This window comes from Narcine bancroftii, chromosome 7, assembly GCF_036971445.1.
Source record: "Narcine bancroftii isolate sNarBan1 chromosome 7, sNarBan1.hap1, whole genome shotgun sequence".
Taxonomy (NCBI): domain Eukaryota; kingdom Metazoa; phylum Chordata; class Chondrichthyes; order Torpediniformes; family Narcinidae; genus Narcine; species Narcine bancroftii.
This window is the reverse complement of record NC_091475.1, coordinates 74,250,693-74,266,499: the sequence shown is the minus strand read 5'-3', so window position 1 is coordinate 74,266,499 and position 15,807 is coordinate 74,250,693.

Genomic DNA, 15,807 nt, shown 5'->3' with positions numbered 1-15,807 from the left:
GGTAGTAATGGTGGGGAGCTGGCTGATGGAGGACTTCAGTTTTTTTCAGGCTGACTTCCAGGCCAAACATTTTGGCAGTTTCCGCAAAACAGGACATCAAGCGCTGAAGAGCTGGCTCTGAATGTGTATACATACCTACATACTGTGTATTTGTCTGTGTGTGTTACATTGGTACATGTTTCCACTGTTCTGCACAATTGACAAATAAACTTGAACTTGAACATAAAGCCAACACCAAATTGCAATAAAAAATATAACAGGATGCAAGTCAATACTTAATATGTAAAATTTGAAAGCACATCTGTCTTTGGTCACACCAGCTGGCTATGTAATATTTTGGATTGTATTTTATTCTCCAAATATAATTGCACTGAGTTTTGAAATCAATGGACTCCTGCAAATTTAAAACTAAATGATCAATGATAAATTTCTGATACAAATGTTTGATGCAACTTCTGAAAAATTTCACAACACAATGGGAGGCCATTCAGCCAATCAGCCACAACCCAGTTGAGCAGGTGAGCAATCCCGTAGTCCCATTCCCACTCTCTGTGCAGTCCTACAACTGTTGCTCTCTCACATGTCCATTAACTTCCTTTTGATACTTTTCCCAATTACTCATGCTAATGGGTAATTTATTTTGCTGCCAGTTATCTTTAGGAAACCAGAATGCTAGGGAAAATCTACTTGGTCATATGGAGAATGAGCAAATTCCACACAAATATAGCCAAGTTGATGGAGTTGAGAGATAGCAGCGTTAACTGCAAACCAACTTGGACCTTTCAATAAAGAAAAATACACAAGCACTTTTGTCATAGTATTATAGATTTATAGAGTTGTAGGACACAGAAATCCCATCAATCACATTCTGCCAACTCCATCCAGGCCAATTCTTTTGCCTGTCAATGCTAATCCCATTTGCTAGCATTAGGACCTCTTGCAACTTGTCTATTAAATGCCTTTCTAAATGCTCCATCTGTCCAATAGCCTACAGGTCATCCTTGAGCAAAGTACAGTATCTGTTTAGCCTCCCAATCAGTGGCATGTGAAGCCATGGATTGCAGGTAGTGGATAGCTTTTACAAGCAGATTCTACAAATTGGAATTTGTGGTTGTAAAACTAAAAACGCTGGGCAGATGAATCTGCTGATTAATGGCCAGGGTTACCCATCCAGTATGCAACTGAAGAAGGCAACGGGAAACCACTTCAGTATTTTACCCTTGTATAATCATGAACTCAACATCGACTACAGTCTCAGCTCAAAGATGGAGCCTTCACTGAAGGAGAACAGGGGAGGCAAGAACTACAATTCAGAGGGTCAGAGATCATAAGGGATGGAGAGACATGATCTCCCTGAATGAATGAAATGTTTTTTAAACATAGTTATAGTATCTAATTCCAGAACTTCCTCCGTTAGCACTTTGCAACAATTCGGGGCACCAGATTGATTAAAATCATCTGCCTCTCATTTGAAACATATGCCCTCTTGTTTTTGTTGCAACAAAATTATTGTAGGCAATGGGAGTTCAAGTTCAAGTTTATTATCAGATGTACCGAGGTGCAGTGGAAAAGTTTGGTCATGAGCAGTCATGCGAAATATCCCATGAATCGTACAGCAAGTAAGACATGGTATTGAAGTGTAGGGTTACAGAGAGAGAGATCAGTTAGTGCAGACAAAAGGCCACATAATTTTACTGGTATAAGGTTAATTCAGGAGTCTGATAACAGAGGGTAAAAAAAAATCTGCCCTTGAATCTTATATCAGTAAAATGTTTGTGTGATGGTCTGAGCCACATCCTTAACCCTCAGCCATTTCTTGGGCAGGCCGATTCCCATGCCACACAGTGATGCACCCTGATGGGATACTTTCCACTGTCCATCTGTAGAAGTGGTTGAGAGACACAGGTGATATGTCAAGTGTCCTCAGGCTTCTGTGGACTTGGGGTTATTTTTATGGGAACTGTGTTGAAGTAGTGGACCAGGGCCAGTTGTTGAAGATGTATATTTTATAATGTCAAATAGGACTTTGAAGTCTCAAGGCAAGATCTTTGGGGTATAACTGTTGGAGCTTAGAGTGCCTCGTGCCCATCCTAGTATCATTGACCAGCATTCAAATCACTTTCTCTACTGCTCCTTTATGCAATATGTTGCAACATGCTCATTGAAGGAAAATATTCTCTTTTTGCAATGTAATGTGGATAAATGTGAGGTTATCCACTTTTGAGGTAAGAACAGGAAAGAGGACTATTATCTAAATTGAATCTGTTTAGGAAAAAGGGAGATGTAGAGAGACTTGGGTGTTGCTGTGCATCAGTTGTTGAAAGTGGGCGTACAGGTGCAGCAGGCGGTGAGGAGGGCGAATGATATGTTGGCATTCATAGAAAGACGATTTGAATACAGGAGTACAGAGATCCTGCTATAGCTGTACAGGGTCTTGGTGAAACCACAGCTGGAGTACTGCATGCAGTTTTGGTCTCCTTATCTGAGGAAAGACATCCTTGCCATGGAGGGGTTGCAGAGAAGATTCACTAGACTGATACTAGAGATGCATATGAAGAAAGTTTGGATAGACTAGGCTTGTATTCTCTGGAATTTAGAAGATTGAGGGGGGATCTTATAGAAACATATAAAATTCTTAAAGGATTAGACAGACTAGATGCAGGAAGATTGTTTCCAATGCTGGGAAAAACCAGAACCAGGGGGGTCACAGTTTAAGGATAAGGGGGAAGTTTTTTAGGACTGAGATGAGGAAAAATTTCTTCTCTCAGAGGGTGGTGGATCTGTCGAATTCTTAGTTGAGGCCAATTCCTTGTCAATATTTAAGAGTAGGTTAGATTTGGCCCTTGTGACTAAGGGGATCAGAGGGTATGGGGAGAAGGCAGGAACCAGGTACTGAGCAGCCATGATCAAATTGAATGGTGGTGTAGGTTTGAAGGGCCAATTGGCCTACTCCTGCACCTATTTTTCTATGTTTCTATGTTTATACCACATAGCAGTCACACTGAAATTACCATTTTCTTAATATTCCTGCATGTGGCCACTGTGGACATTTTGATCTTTTGATACCTCTTTGATTCTTGGTGAAGGGCAGAAATATATTTTTTAAACCCTTGCCTGAAGCATGACTCACCAGACAGCAGATGATCAAATACTAGGTTCAATGCAGCAGTGAATCAGGTCTCAAAACTAGACTCAGTTTAAAAATATGTAACATTTTAACAATGAGTTTTGTTGGATTGGAAAGTGCATGTTTTTTTGCACGTAGCTGCAGATTTTGTGGTACGACTGTGTGGATGGAACTCATGATAAGTGGTTGCCAACTTGTCGCTTACTCTTCAGAATTATATTTTGCATTAAAAATTAGGAAGGATTTAAATAGGATCTCCCCTATTTTATACCTCCCCTATTTTCTCACCATTTGAAAGTAATTAAAAAAGATCATTCTGTCTTGGATCAAATGTTTAAAATATCATATCTGTTCATGTGAATGGGACAAAGCTTAATATCAAAATATTATTCAATACATTTAGAAAACAGTATTTTCCATTTTTATCATTTTTGCTATGAATCTCAAATTGTATTTGTGTATTACAATGAATATAGCAGGAAAATAATGATCAAATATCTATTCCTTTCATCTTCTGCTTGCACTGTAATTTGGTACACTTTTTACTTGGATGCTTTGGGCAAAATTGGAGCCATCTGCGTCAGGGGAATTTGCCTGGCAGCCATTTCCTGTACATTAAGAGAAGCACCAGTCCATTGCAAGTGATGGATGATCACGGGAATGTCAGAGGGGATGTGGTCAGGAAGCCATGCTTCTGTAACATGATGTGGAAGTGCCCCTGCTTGGCTGACAATTGATTATACAATCCTCTTGTTAATCTCAGCCACTTTTTGTTCAGACAATGTTGTGACCATCTGTTTGGTTGAAAATAGATTCTTTCAATGTTGATGTCTCCTTAGGAATACAAATGATATTTGCATGTTTACCTTAAATGTGGCTGCCAAAATATTTCCTATACTTTGTCTCCAGTTACAAGGGTGCTGAGACATATACCCGTACTTCTGCAAAGTAGATGATAAATACATTAATTTATGTTTGTAGCAAGGGTCTCTTAAGTTTTAGAAAACAATTTTTACTTATTGCAAAGTAATTACCTTTGAAACTGTTGTTCACTGTAGCCATCTATATAGGCTTGCAATCTGATTATTCAATTTTTTGAAGTTGTGTTTTCCACAAATCTTCCCTGCAGTTTCCTTCTGAAATTGATCCCATTCAGGGCAGGTTTTGCTATCCTTTGATGGTTATTGGTCCACTGATAATGCTTGCTCTATGGTTTTCTATCATGGAGAATCCTTGCAAGAATGACTTCCTGGACTTGTCTTGTGAGTTCAACATTCTCAGTTTGTTTTATGAAATGTTAACACTTGGGGAACAAATACTGGGGGATCATCCAATGAGGGTATATGGGTAGAGTTTCTGACTCAGAAGGGTGTGATCACTTTGATTGGTGGGCACATCAGTCAGTCAGTATGGAATTAGAGGAGCAAATATGTTGGGAATTCACTGAATAATTCTCAAGAATAATCTGGTTGCAATAATAGCGATTTTAACTTCCTTAATATTAGCTGGAACTGGCACAATATCAAAGGATTAGATGGGACAGAGTGTCCAGGAAAGGGCTTTCAAGCAATATGTACATGAATCTATGAGAAAGGGGGCAACACTTCTCCTCATCTGAGGAGGTGACTGAAGGGTTTCACGTGGGACCACTTTGGGGCTGTGATCGTAATTCTGGAGGGCGCAAGAAGCTGCCGATTCTAGACTCTGGAGCAAAATAAAATCAATCTGACTGAGGAACTTGGCAGATCAAAAGAATGGATGTCATTGCAACATCCCACTCTCGATGAAGGGTTTTGACACAAAACATTGGTCATCCTTGTTCACCCACTCTGAATCTGCTTGACTTGATCATAATTCTATTACTTCAAAAAGAGTTATGGAAAGAGATAGAACTGGCCCTAAATTATGGTCAGCAGAGTTAGACAGGAACTTGCAGAGATTGATTGGGAGAGGTTGTTAGCAGATACAGGGGCATTGAAGTGGGAGTCTCTTGAAAAGGGGTTACTTAATCAAACCACAGGGAAAATACAAGGTAGATCAAGTCGCGATCTCCAGAAGACGGACAGACCAGCCCTAGAGCACCTATATCGCCTAAACTCCACCCCCTCCATTATGATAGATGGGCCCCATACCTTTGTCAAACTGAAACATTTTATCTTTAATATTTTCTCTGAGCTTAGATATGTCATTAGATCATGAATCCACTGTGCATGAGTCGGAGAGAGTTCATCTTCCATTTCATTAAAACTGCTTGTCAGGCTATCAGTTTTTTTTATTTTAGATAAATGGATTTATGTGGATTAATTGTGATCATCCTAGATTATATCTATTTTTTTAAGATATTAAATCAAGATATAATAAAGTTTGGTATAATATTATTTAACTGATCTATACGCATAATTATTTTAACAAGCAAGCCCATTTAACAATTACAAATGAAATTTGAAATTTGTCATATTGTGCATTTATTTTAATTATATGATATGTGTCCCGCGCTATCTATAAGGAGTTGGCATGTTCTCCCCGTGCCTGTGTGGGTTTTCCCCAGGGACTCCAGTTTCCTCCCACCGTTTGTGAAAAACACACTGGAGGTGTAAGTTAATTGGGTGAGCAGCCCGGACCCGTGGCCTGCTACCGTGCTGTATGTCTAGATTTTAATTTTAAATTGTGCATGTTATCATAATGATTTGCTTTATCAATACAACTTGTATATGAGATTTTTATGTTAAACTCAATAAAAGAACATTTTAAGAAGAAAGGAAAGGAGACGTTAAGCGTATCAGTTTCCATTTCGAGTGAAGGGCAAGGCTGGCAGGCTTAGTGAACCTTGGTTGATGAGGCATATTGAGGTTTTGGCCAGGAAAAAGACGGAAGGCAGATGTGAGGTATTGACAGCTGGGATCAAGCAAGTACATTGAGGAGCATAAGGGATGTTGGAGCACACGAAGAAGCAACTCAAAAGGGCAAGGCATGTCCTTGACAGATAAGGAGAATCTCAAGGGTTACGTTTAGAATATTGAGAAAAAGATGGTCACACCAGATCCACTAAGGATCAGCCTAGAGTGACAGGAGATGGGTCTTAACCGAATACTTTGCATGTGTATTTACAGCGGAGAAACTCAAAGAGGCTAAAGAGTTCGGGAAAAGAACAGTGATATCCTGAAACATATTGATATGATAAAAGGTGTTGGCAGCATTAAAGGTGGATAAATCTTTGGGACATGACCAAGTATACCCAAGAAGCTACCAGGGCCAATGGAATCAATTGTGTATGCACTGACAGAGGTATTTGCATAATCTTTAGGTACAGGTGAGGCACAAGGGGATTAGAAGGTGGCTAATCTTGTTCCTTTAAGGGTTGCAAGGACAAGATACAGAAATACAAGCTGGCGAACTATACATCAGTAATGAAAGGGATTCTGAGAGACAGAATTCAAGATTCAAGATTCAATTTACTGTCATGTAATTAAAAAGAGTATCATAATACACAAAATTGTTTGTTATCTGCTGTAATGCAGACAGATTTGCCTTGGCAGTAATTGCCTAAAGTGCCTCTTACAGTCTGAGAAGATAAAGCAAAAGAGCACCCCCCCCCTAGAGTCATGGAGTGTCCGTGGATTTGCCCCAGTGCTCCAGCAGCTTCCACAGTCACACATAGATCAGTCCAAACCAACAGCAACCAGAGGTCCAGAACCAAACCTCCAATGGGTTGGCGTAGCGGTCAGCATCGAGCCTTTACAGCACCAACGATCGGGATCGGGGTCCGAATCCCATGCTATCTGTAGGGAGTTTGTATGCTCTCCCTGTGTCTGCGTGGGTTTTCCTCGGGGGCTCTGGTTTCATCCCACCCTTCAAAATGTACCGGGGGTATAGATTAATTGGGTGTAATTCAGCTGCACAGACTCATGGGTCAAAATATCTTAATTAATTTAAATTTAAAAATGAAATTAAAATTATAATAGGAACCCTTCAGTCCTTGGCACCCTTTTGCTTCCCTGTTCCGATACATGCTAACCTTTCAGCCAGTTTAGAGCCAGTCTCCAACAGTCCGCAGCCTAGTACGTCCCTTAACCACAGTCTCCAGCACCCCACCATCGCTATGGGTTCCTCGCCTTGAGTCACCAGCACCCTGACATCTGTGTGCTGCAAAGCCCCTCATTGTTCTGCAGCCATGGTCACCATCCCATGGGTTGTCTCCTCTGCTTCTCTGTCTCAGACGGGGAATGGTCTCCCTGTTTTCTGGGACCCTGATCCACTCCTCCACTTCCCTGGAGTCTGCAAGGCCTCATGGCTGCTGACGATTAGAGGTGCCACCATCTTGGGCACAGACCCCCGCGGTTGTGGGATTTTAACGGGCTCCTTTAATGCATCGTTCAAAGCCTGTGCAGAGCTGACAGTAGTTGGACTGGGTGGTTTGACCCTGTGGGAGCGTTGTGTTTCTGCTCCCCGCAGGTCCGCACCAGCAGGTCTGGCAGTGCCACCAATTCTACCTGTGTTTGGAAAGGCAATCTGTATGTCCAAAACCCACCTTGACATTCCAGTGCAATATTGAAGGAATCTTGCAATGATGGAAAGGCCATCTTTTAGAGATAAGATTATTTTCTCATATTTCTGCAGATATTAAGGGATTCTTCCTGCTAGCCAAGCCAGAAATGAACATTAATCAAATTGCACATGTTTCATGTTGACATCAATTTCAGGTAATGAAGGTTTGATCTGAAAGTATGGGTCCTTTTTTCTTACTACTGGTCCACATTTTGGAAAACTTTGTGGGTGAATTGTCTGTTGGAACATTCATGCTAAGATTATGAGCATGCAAGTGACATGAAATGTTTTTAACAACAAACCCAACAACTTGGATTTGTATAGTGTCTTGAAAAGAATAAAACAACGCATGCAGCTTCACAGGTGAGTTATCAGTGAAAGTAATATTCAATAGCAAAAGCATAACCAAAGGATAGGTTTAAGAGGAACGTCTTCAGGGAAGAAAGAAGAGTGGGAAGCAAAGGATTAGGGAAGAAATTCCAGAGACTGGGCAGCTGAAGATACGGTCATCGCTGATCGATGCACAAGAGGTCACTGTGCACTCTCAAAGTTAGTCCAACCATTTTGCAAACCTCATTGAGAGATTGTGATCAAGATTTACTCCCCTCTGACCCCCTCCCCACCACTGCCCTTCACCTCCCTCTTTCTTTTGCTTGCATTTGCTTGATTTTTGGCATTCTTGATGAAGGGCTGAGCTGTGTAACGTTGACTCAATACTGTGTTTCATGTTTGGTATTTAATCAGCAGCGTTCCTCCAGCATCTTGTGTACGTTTCTCATAAGCCACCAGTTTGGCATTATTATTGAAATAGTCATTCATAAACATAAGTAACTCACATGTTGTTACTTACCTCTAGATTGGCATAATTATTTGGCAGGGTCACAAGTGTGTGTGTGTGTTTGGGGGGCGTCTGGGTGTGTATGGGTTTGCGTGGGTGTGGGCATGTGTGCGCACATGCGTGTGTGTGTGTGTGTGTGTGTGTGTGTGTGTAGTTATGTATGCATGTATGTGTCTATGTATGCATGTGTGGGTATGTATCCATGTATGTGTGTGTTTGTGTGTGTATCCATGTAAGTGTGTGTTTGTGTGTGTATGTATGTATGTGTGTGTATGCTTGTATGTGTATATACGTGCATGTGTGTGTGTGCATGCATGTATGTGTGTGTGTATACATGTGTGTAGGTGTAAACACATGTATCAGTATCAGTACATGTATGCACTATGTGCCTGTGTGTTGAGGAGAAGGCAACGTGAAATGGAAGTGACTGCAGCTTATGAATATATGTCTAAGTCTGCAGGCTGAAAGCAATTTAACTTCCTGTAATCTATCACTAATCCTTTCATTCTGTTGAAAATTCAGTGTATAACAGGCCTTTTTAATATTTCTTCCAGCGGAAGGATGTGTATTTGAGGACGGGATATTTCAGCTGCCTTCATTAGCTATTTCCGATGAAAGGGCAAGGTCAAACACAGTGTTCAGCTGGCCCAGATTGACCTCCCATTTTTGTGTACTTCCTTCATGGGACAATGGAATTGGTGATCAATAGGATATGATTGTGAGATTTCATCATGAACATTAAACAACCCTCTCATCTTTTGGATTTACGGAGTACAGATATGTGCTTGTTGGTGTTTGTGGAGCATTCTAACTCAATTTAACGGCATAACTCTCCCAGGTGTGTCTTCCATGGATGAGTTTGTGTATGCACGAAATGAAGAAAGTGGGTGCAAAGCAGATGCAACAGCAGTTATTGTGGTCAAATGATGCCAGCACGAATCACAAAACTGTCTTTAAGTATAAGGAGCTCCCTGCACTTGTCCTACTACTTACTGGCACCTTAAATATTTTGGAATGTAAGCCAGGAAGCTGGGAATAAAGAGCTCTATTTAAAGGCAGCTTGCAACTCCAAAGGACATGCAGTGACTATAACTGAACACGAGCTTTCATTCATGGAAGTATGCTTGCAACTTCCATAATAGCGTTAACATTTTCAGATGCTACATTTTTGAGGAAGCATTAGGTATCAAGGAAAATATCAAAGATTTAAGGCAGCACGCTTGGCATATTGGCTAACGCAACGCCTTTACATCACCAGCGATCGGGATAGGACTGGGATTTGAATCCCGCGCTGTCTGTAAAGAGTTTTTATGTGTCTGCGTGGGCTTTGCCGAGGGGCTCCCACCATTCAAAACATACTGGGGGTGTAAGTTAATGGACTCGTGGGCCAAAATGGTCTAATTTTTTTTGTTAACATTTTATGTTTGGAAGTGTAGACCAGAGGTACCACAGCAACTTCATGTAACTATTTCTCTTACTCTCTACTTCGTTCTACATTACCTGCAAGGCAGGTCACCTCTCCCCTATTTGTGGGATGCTCCACTGAATCCCTCTGCTATTCATAACACACTCTGTGCTAATGACTGCTTTCATTATCCCTTCCCTGTATGTGCATGTTCACATCTTTGCACCCTCGAAGCAATTCATATGCAAGCTCAATTCTTTTCTGGTAAAGTACGGTGAAACCCAGGAGGCACACAATCCCTGCAACTTTGGAACAGCTTGTAGGGGTACTTGTGGGCAGATGGATATCAGAAGTTTTTGAACTGATGAGCCTGCAAGATTCTCCACACAAAGATTTTCCACCTTTCCACTCTGTGTAATACATTCTGATTGTTAGGACACCCATCCTAAGTACTGTAAGATTTCTCGTGCAAGTCTAAGCAGCTTCCAAATGTGGTTTGGGGAAGAAATCTGGTTTCCTTATCTGGTCTGGGCTGCATTCCTCTGCAGACGCATGGCAATGTGGTTGATTCTTTAAATCCATCTGAAATGCAGTTCATCTATCAGAAACCATGGATCAACCACAAAACTAACTGACGACAGAGGGCCAGGTCGGAGACATTCAAAACTGCAGAAGAAATCCAAGTACAATCTTGGCAAGGCCATCAGGAAAACCAAGGATCAAGTCCCATGAGAACATCAAGTTTATGCAGCGATTACAGAAGGCCATAGAGAAGAAGGCAGAGCCAGGCAACAAAGCATGCAACAACACAGCATCACTCCTTTTGAAGGAATATTAGGTTAAGAAGAAGAGGGAGGAGGTGTGTAGCAAGTACAGGCGACAAGGAGCTAATGATGTACTTGAAGAGTATAGAAAATGCAAAAAAATACTCAAGAAGGAAGTTAGGAAGGCAAAATGAAGACACGAGGTTGCTTTGGTAGATAATGTGAATGTAAACCCGAAGGGTTTCTACAAGTATATTTAGAGTAAAAGGATAGTAAGGGACAAAATTAATCCTCTAGAGCACACATGTCAAACTCTGGCCCGCGGGCCAAATTTGGCCCGCGATATAATTATATTTGGTCCGCAAGATCATTTCAAAAATGTATTAGAGGTGGCCCGCCCTGCAGTGAGAGCCGATGCTGTTTTTTGGTAATGTCACCCTCACCATCCTCGCCATTCATTGCACATCCTTCCCCACCCCCTAACTATCCCCTCCCGCCTAAAATCACCACCCTTAAAAGATGGCCAGAATATTCTCAAAAAGGAATCCAGAATGGTAAAGTTCCACAAACCTTCTGCTGGGAATCCTAACAACACCCGGGCATCATATCCACGGGACGCGGAGGGAGCAAGTGTTGCAGGTTGACCGTGCAAACTTTGAGAATGGGGAAAACAAAATTGTAACACGAGAAGTCTGTTGATGTCATCAGCCGGCAAGCCAGTTGGAAGGCACAACCAGTCACTTCTCCCATCTGTCGAGCGGTGCGGCGGATTGGCGAGCGCCTGTGAATTCCTGTCGGCGCGACGAACATGGCAGGCTGCGCACGGCCCCCGCTGTTCCGCAAAGGCTGATCAGCAGCGCGCTGGGCCTGAGTGGGTGGGTAAGCAGGGGTGGGCAGAGGGTGTAGGTGAGGAGTAATGGGCAGGGGAAGTTATGGTGGTGCAAGGGGAAGTTAGAGGGAGGGATGAGTAGAAGGAGGGGTGGATAGGGAAGAGGTAAAAGGGGAGGGGCAAGGCGAGTAGGGGAGGGGTGATTAGAGGGGGAGAGACGGGTAGAGGGAGGAACAGGTTGAGGGGAGAGGCAGTAGAGGGGCGTGTATAGGATGGGGTGGGTAGAGACAGCGAGTGGAGTGAGGGGTGAGTAGAGGTTGGGTAAAGGACTGGTCAGGTAGAGGGATGGTGGGTCGAGGGTGAATAGAGGCCTAGAGCCTGAGGAGTGAGCAGGAAATGCTGAGTCCTGATGCAGGCCAAAATGGACACAGCCTGTGAATGCTGACTACATCTCCACAGGGACCAAATATGTTTCCCTCAGGTCAAGCAAAGGGTGAACTTGAGCTACCTACTCCTGACCTGTAACATTATCCTCCTAAAGTTATATCCTAAAGTTTAACATTACATATGTTGAAAGAAGAGAAAACATGCAGATGTTGTTGAAAATTTTCAATAAATATTTAGTTCGGCCCTCGACTTAGTCCAAGTTTTTAATTTTGGCCCTCTGTGAATTTGAGTTTGACACTCCTGCTCTAGAGGATCAGAGTGGTCAACTGTGTGTGGAGTCTCAGGTAATGGGGAGATCTTAAACAGCTTTTTTTTGCATCAGTATTTACTCAGGAAATTGGCATAGTGTATAAGGAAGGAAGGGAAACAAAGAGAAGTGTTCTGGAACATATGGAGATTAAGGATGAGAAGGTGATTGCTGCCTTACAGTGAATAAAGGTAGATAAATCCGTTGGGCCAGATATGATATTCCCTTGGACCTTGAGGTAGATGAGTGCAGAAATTGCAGAGGTATTCAAAATGTTATTAGCCATGGTTGGGGTGCCAGAGGATTGGAGGGTAGCTCATGTTGTCCCGTTGTTTAAAAAAGGCTCCAATAATAAACCAGGTAATTGTAGGCCAGTGAGCCGATGTCAGTAGAAGGTAAATTATTCGAAGGGGTTCTGAGAGATAGGACATATAGGTATTTGAACAGCCATGGGCTAATTAAGGACAGTCAGCATAGCTTTATGCATGGTAGGTCATGTTTAACGAATCTTCTCGAGTTTTTTGAGGAGGTTACCAAGAAAGTAGATGAAGGAAAGGCTGTTGATGTTGTCTACATGGATGTTAGTAAAGCCTTTGACAAGGTCCCACATGGGAGGTTAGTACAGAAGGTTATGACACTAGGTATCGTGGAGAGGTTGTAAACTGGATTAAAAATTGGCTGTGTGGGAGAAAGCAGAGAGTAGTAGAGGATGGTTGCTGGAGACTGGAGGCTCGTGTCTAGTGGTATGCTTCAGGGATCTGTGGGGTTTGCAGATGACACAAAGATAGGAGGTGTTGTGGATAGCAATGAAAATTTTCAAAGCTTGCAGAGGGATCTGGACCAGCTGGGAGAATGGACTAAAAACATAGCAGATGGAGATTAATGCAGACAAGTTTGATGTGATGCATTTTGGATGGGAAAAATAAGGTAGGACATACATGGTAAATAGTAGGGCACTGAGGAGTGTGGAGGAGCAAAGAGATCTGGGGATACAGGTACATTGTTCCTTGAAGATGGCATCACAGGTAGACACGGTTGTAAAGAAAGCTTTTGGCATCTGAGCCTTTATAAATCAAAGTATTGAGTGTAGAAGTTGGGATGTTATGTTGAAGTTGTTTAAGACATTGGTGAGGCCAAAAGTGAAATATTGTGTGGAGTTCTGGTTACCTAAGTTCAGGAAGGATATCAATAATATTGAAAGAATGCAGATAAGGTTTACTAGGATGTTACCAGGTCTTCAGGAGTTGAGGTTACAGGGAAAGTTTAAATAGGTTGTAATGCAACTAAATGCACTCAGAGACAAGTGAGAAGTACAAACACGTTTTTAATAGCTTACAATCAATGATCAGTAGACCGAATAGTCCTCAGGTGAATCTGAGGTGATGCGGGAAAACCGAGGTTAATATTAGGGTAGGTGAGGGTGGAGCCAAGGGAGGAGCCAGCCATTAGAACAACACACAGACAGTGAATTCCAGTTCACTGTGATCCCCCCCTCCTTCAGAATTGAGCCTGTGGGTGAAAAACAGTCTATTCATTAAAAAAATACAAATATTTTAAAGTTAGGTCTGTCAGGGGGACTAGTTATTCTGGTCGAGCACCACAGTACTGGAGGACTTTGGGCTTTCTGAATTTCCTGGACAACCTGCGGTACAGGGTTAGTGGGTCTCAATGGCATGGGGTGGATTAGTCCTCTTCCCGAGCAGTGTCTTTCAGGACCCTGAGTGGGGTACTTGGTAATTCTTGGCATACCTGAGGCATCAGACTCTCAGTTCTGATGGGTTCCAGGTCTCTGATTTAGACAGTGTCCTCTCTGTCGTCAGGGTATGCCACGTAGGCATACGTTGGGTTGGCGTGCAGCAGGTGCACCCTCTCGATCAGGGGGTCTGTCTTACTCCTCCTCATGTGCTTTCTCAGCAGGACTGGCCCTGGTGCCATCAGGCAAATTGGGAGAGTAGTCCCAGATGTGGATTTCCTCTGGAATATAAACATAAGCTCATGCAGAGGAGCGACCTTATGGAGTGGAGCACCGTGAGTATGACATCTTGCCAGCGTGAGTCTGGAAGGCCTTTGGACCAGAGAGCCAATTTCACGGCCTTTCAAACAATCGCATTCTCTTTTCCAACTTGTCTGTTCCCCCGGGTTTGTAGCTAGTTGTCCTGCTTGAGGCAATGCCCCTTACGAGCAGGTACTGGTGTAGCTCTTCACTCATAAATGATGAGACCCGGTTGTTATGGATATAGCTGGGATATCTGAACATGACGAAAATAGAGTGTAAGGCCCTGATGACCGTGGTGGTGGTCATGTCTGGGCAAGGGATGGCGAACAGAAAACATGATTACTGGTTGATGACGTTGGGAAAGTACATGTGTCCTTTGGTGGAAGGGAGGGGACCCTTGAAATCGACTGAGTCATTCAAAGGGGCAAGATGCCTTTATTAGGTGCCCTTTGTCAGGCACTCTGCACAGACCTGGCAGGACCTGGGCATTTCCCTGATGTCCTCAATGGAGTAGGGCAGGTTGTGTGCCTTGACAAAATGAGCCATGCGAGTGATGCCCGGGTGGCAAAACTCATCGTGCAGTGACTGCAACTGGCCGGTGTGTGCAAAGGTGCAGCTTCCTCTTGACAGGGCATCTGGAGGTTCATTGAGAGTACCCGGCCTGTATACTATGTTGTAATTATAGATGGAGGCTTCGATCTCCACCTGGCGATCTTATCATTCTTTATTTTCCCCCTTTTTGAATTATTAAACATAAATGCCACTGTCAGTGAGCAGTGTAAATTTTCTGCCAGCCAGGTAATGCCTCCAATGCCTGATGGCCTCTATAATGGTTTGAACCTCTTTCTCCACTGATGAGTTCCGAAGCTCGTGGCCTTGTAGGGTGTGGGGGAAAAAGACAACTGGCCTGCCCACCTGGTTAAGGGTAGCGGCCAGAGGTACATCAGAGGCATTGCTTTCCACCTGGAAGGGTGCATTCTCGTCTATGGTGGCCTTTGCGACGTAACTCTGAACCTAGTTGAAAGCTGCCGGGGCTTCGGCTGACAATGGAAAAGAGGTGGACTTTAAGAGGGGGTGGACTTTATCTGCGTATTGAGGGACCCACTGGGCGAAGTAGGAAAAAAAAGCCCAGACACCTCCTTAAGGCTTTCATGGTCCTTGGGATCGGGAAGTCTAACAGGGGGTGCATTCTATTGGGGTCTGGGCCAAAGACGCCATTCTCCACCACATAGCCCAGGATCAACAGATGTTTCGTCCGGAACACACATTTACTGGAGTTGTACGTGTGGTTCAGGGCCTTGGTCGTGTGGAGAAACCTCTGGAGGTTGGCATCATGGTCTTCCAGAGAGTGTCCACAAATAGTGACATTGTTGAGATAAGGGAAGGTGGCCTTCAACCCGTACTCATCGACCATTTTGTCCATCTGTCTCTGGAAGACGAAGACCCCATTGGTAATACCGAAAGAGACCCTCCAAAACTGATAGAGCCGTCCGTCTGCCTCAAATGCTGTGTAGGGGCAGTCCTTGGAATGGATTGGTAACTGATGGTATGCAGGTTTCAGGTCAACCTTGTACTGCACAATTTCATTTACCATGTCCAAAATTTGAGG